The sequence below is a fragment of the Aythya fuligula genome, chromosome Z (assembly GCF_009819795.1).
Source record: "Aythya fuligula isolate bAytFul2 chromosome Z, bAytFul2.pri, whole genome shotgun sequence".
Taxonomy (NCBI): domain Eukaryota; kingdom Metazoa; phylum Chordata; class Aves; order Anseriformes; family Anatidae; genus Aythya; species Aythya fuligula.
Genome location: NC_045593.1, coordinates 74630640 through 74639786, shown reverse-complemented (window position 1 = coordinate 74639786; position 9147 = coordinate 74630640).

Sequence of the window (9147 nt, the reverse complement as noted above, 5' to 3'; positions counted from 1 at the left end):
CTCAGCCATCCCCTCTGCCTCTGATGAAAATTTATGACATTTTACATCATTTATGCATGTTTCTCTAATGTATCAAATACCCCCTTTTCAACCGAATTTCGGAGATATTAAATGGAGACCTGAAATTTTAGTTTTCAATGTAAGAAAATGGCAAGGAAGTTCAGCTTTCACCATGCAATCTCACCCATAAAAGACCACAAGCCCTCAACTTCCCAGAACTTCAGCACTAGGACTGTCTAGCAAACCTTGTAGTTTTTTGTCTGATACCTACTTTTATCACCATAAACATACATTCAGATGTGACACAGGTAAGTGATGCTGCTTTCACTTAAGTGAATAGGGGGAAGAAAGAAGAAAAAATAAAGTACATTTAAACATTAACCATTCTTTCAGTAAAAAAAAAAAAAAAAAAAAAAAAGGAATAGTAACATAACTTAGCAAAAAGTGCTGAAATTGTTTATAGACAATTGTTGGAGCTGTAGCATTCTTTCCCTGAATAGTTGTTGTGGTTTAACCTGGCGGGCAGCTAAGCACCACGCATGTGTTCACTCACCGTCCCCCACCCCAGAGGGATGAGAGATGGAATTGCAAAAAGGAAAAGGTACAAGAATTCATGGGTCAACATAAGGACTGTTTAACAACAAAGGGAAATCAACACAAATAAAAAAAATATCAAAACACCAAGAATGCACAAAGCAAGTGATGCACAACGCAATGGCTCACCACCCACTGACCAACGCCAACTCCCCCAGTTTTACTGTTCAGCAGGACATGACCAAAGTCAACTGCAGAGCTCCAGCTGAGTTCAACAGGTCCACACAGACAGGGGCCACAGGTGTGGAAGAAAGTCAGTACATCACAAATAACTCCCATCATATAGTCTCCACTCCTCGCCTAACTATCATTAGTACCAAATTAGACAGTCTCTTTTTTCTTGCACTATTGTTTTACTTTAAAAAATTGAGATTATTTGAGTTGCTGGAAAAGATCAAAAATATATGTGCTCCAACAACTCAAAATTTTGATATTTGCTTAGATAAGGTTGGGCTGAAAACACTTAGAGGTTTCTTTAAATAACAGAGATTAAATGTACACTTGTATTCCTATCTAAGGATATCCATACTTACCACTGTGCCAGAGGTTGATTTTTGAACAAAGTATCAGTTCTCGATACAAGTTAATTTGGTAAATTAAAAGATTCAACCTCATTTCTCTTACTTCTTTTATTTGTGGTAGCTGAAACCAGAGCGCACTCTGAGAGAAGAAATGCTACAATAACTCAACTTCCAGCTTCTTCTACCACACACACGAAACACCAGCGATGGTACAGATCTCAGTGTCACCTGCAACACAGCTTGCATGACCAGTGCCCCTGCAGCAAGGTCCCCGTCTTGCAAACCTTAGTAGGCACAGGAAAATGCTATCGTTTTCAGACATGGAGTTTTTAAACATTTTAGAGTTTTCTCTGGGTATTTGTTTAAACTTTTTAAAGATACATTGTCAATCCTGGCAGGGGTCAAAATCCTCAGGGTACCTGAGCCTGCACAGGACCACCCAAAAATCAGACCATAGATCAGACATGAGATCAGGTCAGCTTTCAGAGCCTAGATTGTGTGTGCAGGGCTGAAAACCCACAGATGTCAGTTTTTCAGAAGCAATGTGTCTTCGGTTCACAACCTGCAGCAGCAGCCGGCAGTGCTGCTTTGGTAGGGGCCAGCTCACCCTGTGGAAAGCACAGCAGACAGCTAGCACATCCATCACTACCCACCTGATTTCCTGAAGAGGGAGCTTGTCTGCTCACCCAGACAGTGTGCTGCTGGCTGGCAGTCTGCTCTTGCTCACTAAATCACATTTTAAAGATTATATAAGTCCTTCATTCAGACTGGCAAGATTCAATAAGATGACTCACGCTTAATAACCTGCCCGTGTGTGTACTCCGAAATCATACAGTAGCTGGCAAAAACGCACTACAGCTTCAGTGTGAACAACACTATTTTAACTGCATTACAGATGGCGAAGCCTTAATCTTCCAGAGCACTTTTCTGCAGCTCAGAGCCTAGCAATATCTAATGCAGACTGAAGCATCCCTAGGTGCTGGAAATTCACTACAGCTATCTGAGCCCTAAATTAAGAATCAGATTTTATTGCTTGTTTAGCGTTTACGACCTCATTTACAACATACCACTGTAGTGAGTAATGTGTACAGAATACATGCTATGCCAGAAAGCACTGCTGTTGCAAAACCATTCTTTGAGATGTGTTAATGCATTAACAGGAACATCATTTGATTTGGGAAGGAAAATACCCAGAACTAGGGTTTTATCACATGAGGTTTACTTGGTGACCAAAGGGTAATGGAAAATAGCAACCTCTCCACTCCCTCTTTCATCTACTAGGATGGGACTGGGCTTAGCACATTTCATACAAGCAAAATTCTTCCTTTATTTTGCACATAGCAGTAGGAGCAGGCCCTACATTATGACCCTGAGAAGAAGCAATGATGCCAGAAGCAACAGCATTTGGTAGCTGCGGCCACAATAAACCAGGATAAACATATGCAGAGAAGGAATTAACACCATTGGGGTACAAAGACCTGGCTACCTCGGCTTCTTCTCCTTCTTTTCCTCCTTGTGTATGAGGGTTTTCAGTGGAGTTGTGGTTAGGACCTCATGGGAGGTCCTTCAGGACAAATGGGTAAATCTGTGATGTGTCTCTCCTGGAGGCGAGGCAGCAGAGATGAGGATGCAAGGAAGGAGCTGAAAGGCAGAAACATATCATGCAGCAGAGCTTAGTGGAGGAAAGTGGGTGTCTTCCAGCAGCGTCCACATGCTGGAACATGCATTTGGTGGCCCTATGGCTCAGGGTGGGTGGTAGGCTCATTTTGTGATAAGGAAGGCAAGAAATGTTGCCTCTCCTCTCACATGCTCACAGGCAGCCAGCCATGGACATCCTCCCCTGGGTATCGTTAGACAAGCTGACAGAGACTAACCTGGAAAAACCCATGCAACATGCAAATGCACGTTTGACATTCCATTACCACTGCTGATTATTAGCATTTCAGGAACTTCCACGCTGCTTTTTGTTCAAGAGAACAGCACAGCCATGGCTACGTTAACCATGACCACATTAACCAACCCTTGGGATATTATCCCAAAGCTGAGATAGCCTATTCAACACTTTCTAGAAGCCCAAGACTCTCACATTCAATTACAGTGCAAAAATCACTGCCATTCATAAGAAGTAACTTGCTAATCTTTTAGCTGTATAAAAACCCTAAAACATTAAAAGAGGTGTAGAAAAACTGTATTTAATCATCTCAAGCAACATGGATTTCAAACCAATTTTACAATATTTAAACCTGATTTTTAAGTGATTTTACAGAGGTCCCAAACCCTTATGTGTTGGCCTCTGCTTTCTCATACTAGAAAACAAAAACACAAAATTAAAAAAAAAAAAATCAGTATGTTAATTCAGGATGTTTTAAATCCTCTTTGTTTCAGCCTCTCTCTCCTGGCCAGACTTTGGACTGCTACTCCACCACCCTCTGAGGAAGAAGCACTGTTTACTTTGAAGGATCTTTCCTCTCATACTCACGAGTAAGGAAACCTATCCACTAGCTAAAGCTTGGGAGCACTGTGAATTAAGGGTTTGGCCACCACAGCATGAGTATCTGATTCAAGAGATGGACAATATTAAGGCTTCTTTTACTGAGTTTTATTGTATTTCTTATGCCAAATGCAAAATATTGCTAAAGGACCGAAGCCAACAACTGCAGAAATCTATGCCTCCATTCGTCGGAGAAGGCGGAGCAAATTTCTTCAATAAGAAACTTCCATACCAATTCACATATTAGTGAACTTACTTTCTGCTTGAAAGACAAACTGTGAACTAAGACAAAGGAGAGAGAGAGAAAGAAAGCATATATAAAACAATGATAGTTTGCAGTGTGTGAATCATCTAGGTGTCCTGCTCTACCGCTGGAGAAAGGGGCAGACCTCCATCCCTGATATGAACTGCACATGTTTCCCTTTAGTTAGGAAAACATGTTTTTAATCGAATGTCTCTCAAGGAAAGAGTAGAGTATAAATTACAGTGGAAAGGTTCACGGATTCTGACAAGTTCTGCAAGCCTCCAAGACAGTTTGGCAATGTTATAAACCATTAGACTAGGGAGGAATTCCTCCAGCACCGTTCATTTGTCACTGTTTCCTTATCACTTCTGCACACACTCCGGCTGATGGTTTCAAGCAGAAAAACAACCTCTCACCTTAACAGAAATCACTGGCCACTTCCAAATTATGTGAGCTTGTACATTTTTCATGTTTTTAGATGTAGCTCTGTAAGAGCTGATCTAGAAACAAACAGAAATGCACCACAGTAATAAACCAAACCCTTCATGCTAATTTTCCACTGCAGAGTTCAAGAGCTACCCCAAATTTCATGTTGATTTATTTATGCATAGCAAATGCCTTCACTTTTGAATGTCTCAGAGCCTGTGCTTATATCTTGGTCTTTCTGAAGTCAGTATGGGTTCTGCTGTTGGAGAAGCAGGACAGGCTTTCACCCATAATGAACCACAGTTACAATTCGTGTCACCAACCAGCAGCAGCATGAACAGTTTCCTGGGAAGGGGATGCAAAGGGAGGTAGGAAGAAAAAATAGTGTGTCTTTCTGGGCAAGCAGCACTTTCCCCATTCATAAAAATCTCATGGCTGTCTGTCACACTTGCTCTAGGAGGCTGCAGCTCCTCCCCAGCTGATGGTTAGTCTTCAGGGAAGAAGCTCTCCTTGCCAAGTGTGGCATGCCTTCAACCGCAGCTGTCATCACAGCAAGCAGGCAGAAAGCAGCAAAACCTGCTTGCTGGTGAAATTCCCTCAGCTGGCTGAGAAAGAAAAGGATTTGGCTGGAAGAGGGCTGGGGGATTTGATTGCCTTTTCACACTGAAGACTACCACAGGGTTTATGAGCCTCCCACTAGCCTGCCTCATACATGAAATGAAATTCACCAGCTGAGTAGCTGCAAGGGGTTTTAATCCTTAATCCACCAGCACCGCTGCTTCTATGGTGTTTTTTCCTAAGCACCCACTGAACAGGAGCTACATGAGCCTTGCTCCTGTGCAGCAGAGCTAGAGGGTTTTGGAGGGACCAAAGGTAGGAGGACAAGGTGCAAACGGAGCAGAACAGGTGCTGCAGTGAATCTGAGCAATCTGGTCAAGAGGTCTAAGCACTTTTTTTTTTTAACTTTGGATTTTCTTGCCTATACCCCAAAGGACATTGTCTGTCACACTTTTCCCAGAAGCTCTGCAGCATTAAGGTGATCCTGCAAAAAACACTAACCCTCCACATCACTTACTGCCGAGCAGCATGATCAGGAAAGACTTCAGGGTTTTCTAAGCACTGAGATCTCAAACTATTAACACAAAGTAGCTGTGGGCTTGAGCAGTGTACACACAGAGTACAGAGAAATTCTGCTCGTTTAAGTTGCTATTTAGTAAGTGCATCCCTAAAACTTCCTCTCAAAACCTCACTGAAATATATCTCCTGAACCCTTCTCACTGTGGTCTGAGAGAAGAGACATGCTCTGTGCCCTAGCTTAAAATCTGTGCTTTTCAGGATGACAAAAGTAAGCATATTTTAGAACTAGCAGTTGTGCAGATGTACAGACTGATAGATGAACTGTCCTGCAACTGTGAGGTGTCCCCATGGCAGTGGCACATTCTGAGGGGAACTGAAGGGACCTAGCATGGAAATAATTTCCTCCTGTCCTTGTACTCCAGGAGCTGCACTCAGATTCAGCGTTTCACCTCATCAGAGCACAATGCTGGGCAGCATTTTTAGCTGTTTAGATCACTGGTGAAATCTAGCCTGCCTGTCTCATCTCTGTGCACTCATTATCTCTGCCTCAACACTCTGGTTGCACCTACGTGTCAGAATTCCACGTACAAGCACACCCTTGCAAACTGGTGGGCTTTTGTTTGGCTGGGTTGACTTTTGTGGTCTTTTTTTCTTGCTCTTTTTTTTTTTCCTGTATACATACGTAACACTGAATAAGTGCAACTGTGTGCTCAGTGCACATATGTGCATTTATTTTTGCCCATACCTCTTTAAATTCCAAGCCTGGAAAGGGAAAAGGAGAAGAAGTGAACTTTCAAATCTTCACCATGTCACCAGCCAATTCTCAGAAGTCTGTTCCTATGTAAGAATACTCAATGCACTTCTTTAAATGGCAGAATGCTGTTACATAGATCAATAGAAGGAAAATATAATTGGTTGTTTGAAGTGCCCTTGAGCTGACCCACACGCCAAGTTGTGCATTACTGAACTGCCAAAGCATGAGACTCCTCCTCCAGCTAAGATGAATCTGGCCCTGCCTCACCTCTCTTTGAGCTACTATCAAATTTACTTTTACATTTCAGAATGCTGACTGCTGCAGTGGCCAAACATGACCAAATGTATACACAAAACATATAAATATATATATGTATATATACATATATGGAAGTAGAACTTTCAGAATAAAAATACACCAGCTGGACCAGCTCAAATCCTGCTTTAAAAAACATAAGTGCCCTGCTACAAGGAACACTAATTTTCTCCCCATTTCTCCAATGGCTGAAAGCCCCGCAAGAATGAGAGCATGGAAAGAGCAAACATTTTCAGTCACACTCAGCCTTCTCCACTAACAACAGTGGAAATGATGTAGCAAGAATGAAGGCCTGAGCAAAATCTATCCTGGATATAAGCCCATGGAAAGCAGTGCAATTGCCACTCATACAAATTTGGCTTTCATAGAATCATAGAATCACATTACCATTAAGGTTGGAAAAGGCCTCCAAGAGCATCTGGTCCAACTACCCCCTACCACCAATGTCACCCACTAAACCATGTCCCTAAGCACCACGTCCAACCTTGCCTTGAACACCCCCCAGGGACGGTGACTCCAGCACCTCCCCGGGCAACCTGTCCCAGTGCCTGACTGCTCTTTCTGAGCAGAAATGTCTCCTCATTGCCAACCTGAACCTCCCCTGGCACAACTTGAGGCCGTTCCCCCTGGTCCTATCACCATTACCTGTGAGAAGAGGCCGACCCCCAGCTCCCCACACCTTCCTTTCAGGCAGTTGCAGACAGCAATGAGGTCTCCCCTGAGCCTCCTCTTCTCCAGACCAAACACCCCCAGTTCCTCAGCCGCTCCTCATGGGACTTGAGTCCCAGGTCCTTCACCAGCTCCATAGCCCTGCTCCGGACACACTCCAGGGCCTCGATGTCCTTCTGGTACTGAGGGGCCCAAAGCTGAGCACAGCACTCGAGGTGCGGCCTCACCAGAGTAGAGCACAGGGGGACGATCCCCTCCCTGCTTCTGCTGGCTGCACTGCTCCTGACACAGCCAGGATGCCGCTGGCCTTCTTGGCCACCTGGGCACACTGCTGGCTGCTGTTCAGGTGAGCATCAACCAGCACCTCCAGACCCTTTCCTCTGCACAGCTTTCCAGCCACTCTGCCTCATGCCCACAGCGCTGCATGGGGTTGGTGTGGCCAAAGTGCAGGACCCTGTACTTAATCGTGTTGAACCTCATCCCACTGGCTTCTGCCCATTGACCCATCCTGTCCAGGTCCTTCTGCAGGGCCTTCCTGCCCTCTGACACATTGACACTTCCCCCAACTTGGTGTCATCTGCAGACTTACTGAGGGTGCACTCAATTCTCTCATCCACATCATCAATAAAGATATTAAAGAGGATGGCCCCAACACTGACCCCTGGGGAACACCACACCACTGTAATGGTTCTGACACTGATCCTTTCTGAACCTTCAGATCCAAGTTGTCCTTTTTAAAATGTGTCTTACATCATCAAAGTCAAAATGAAGGTCTCCAGCTCTAACATTTCTATCACTGCACTGTTGTTCATTCCTTGAACGCAGGTAAGACTCCAATCAGAATACACACCACCAAATGTGCTCAGGAGAGCTTGATTTAATACCTCTTGAGGTCAAGACTCCATTGACTTTAGCAGTTGCTGAACCAGACCCAAATGCCTATTTTATGAATTTGGACTTACCCGAGGTGTAATGTCACTGCAGTCAATTTCCCTGGATGAGAGAACTTTAATCTTCATTCTTTGGGGAACCAGAACAAATTTAAATACACCTCTATGCTCGTATCGTTCTTGTATCGTTACTTTTGACAGATGGCATTTTTTGGCTCCACTGGGGACTCCTCCACGGGCTGCAGCGTGGAGATGTGCTCCATGTGGGACCCATGGGCTGCAGGGGGACAGCCTGCTCCACCAGGGGCCTCTCCACAGGCTGCAGGGGAACTGCTGCTGCCTGCCTGGAGCACCTCCTGCTGCACCCACCTGGGGGCTGCACGGCTGTTTGTCACTCCTCACTCTCCCAGCTGCTATTGACCAGCAGTTTTTGTTTCCTTTCTTCAATCTGCTCTCACAGAGGCACAACCAACATCACTTACTGGCTCAGCTCTGGCCAGCAGCAGGGCCCTTGTCTGACATGGGGCAGCTTCTGGGTTCTTCTTGCAGAAGCCAACCCTATGGCCCCCCCCCACCAAAACCTTGCCACATAAACCCATGACACCATGTTCTGGCTCCAACAATATTTGCTGAGGAATCCAGCACGAATGGGTAACCCCGCTTACAGTAGGCCTTGCTCATGGGGCAAAACAGACAGTTTTTCTCTAAAGCTCTTTCCAGAGCTTTGCAAGTGATGTGCAAACATACAGGCTGTACACAAATGGTTGTAGAGGTGTGTTACAGATCTGGAAAGCAGCCTGGTTGGAGATGCCTGGTTTCTGGTTCAGGCTTCTGTCTTCTCTGGGAATTTTCAGCCAGCATCAAAGCCATCCCTCAGAGAGATGCTGAAATGCAGCAAGAGAGTCAAGTCTCCAGGAAACATGAGCAAGGTCTCATGCTCCACTTCTTATGATTCAGCATCTCTTGCAAGCGCCAGAAATCCTCACCTTCACATTTAATGGCTGACAGCGAAGCATCATACCAGAGTCATCCTTTGGAGCAAGCCACGGTGGGATGACAACGGGAAGAGGGTTTTCACAGCACCTCCACAAGCTTTGTCAACAGGACTCTGCTGACTACAACGTCAGGGTGCACGTGATGGTGACACCGATGTACAGTGCTACATG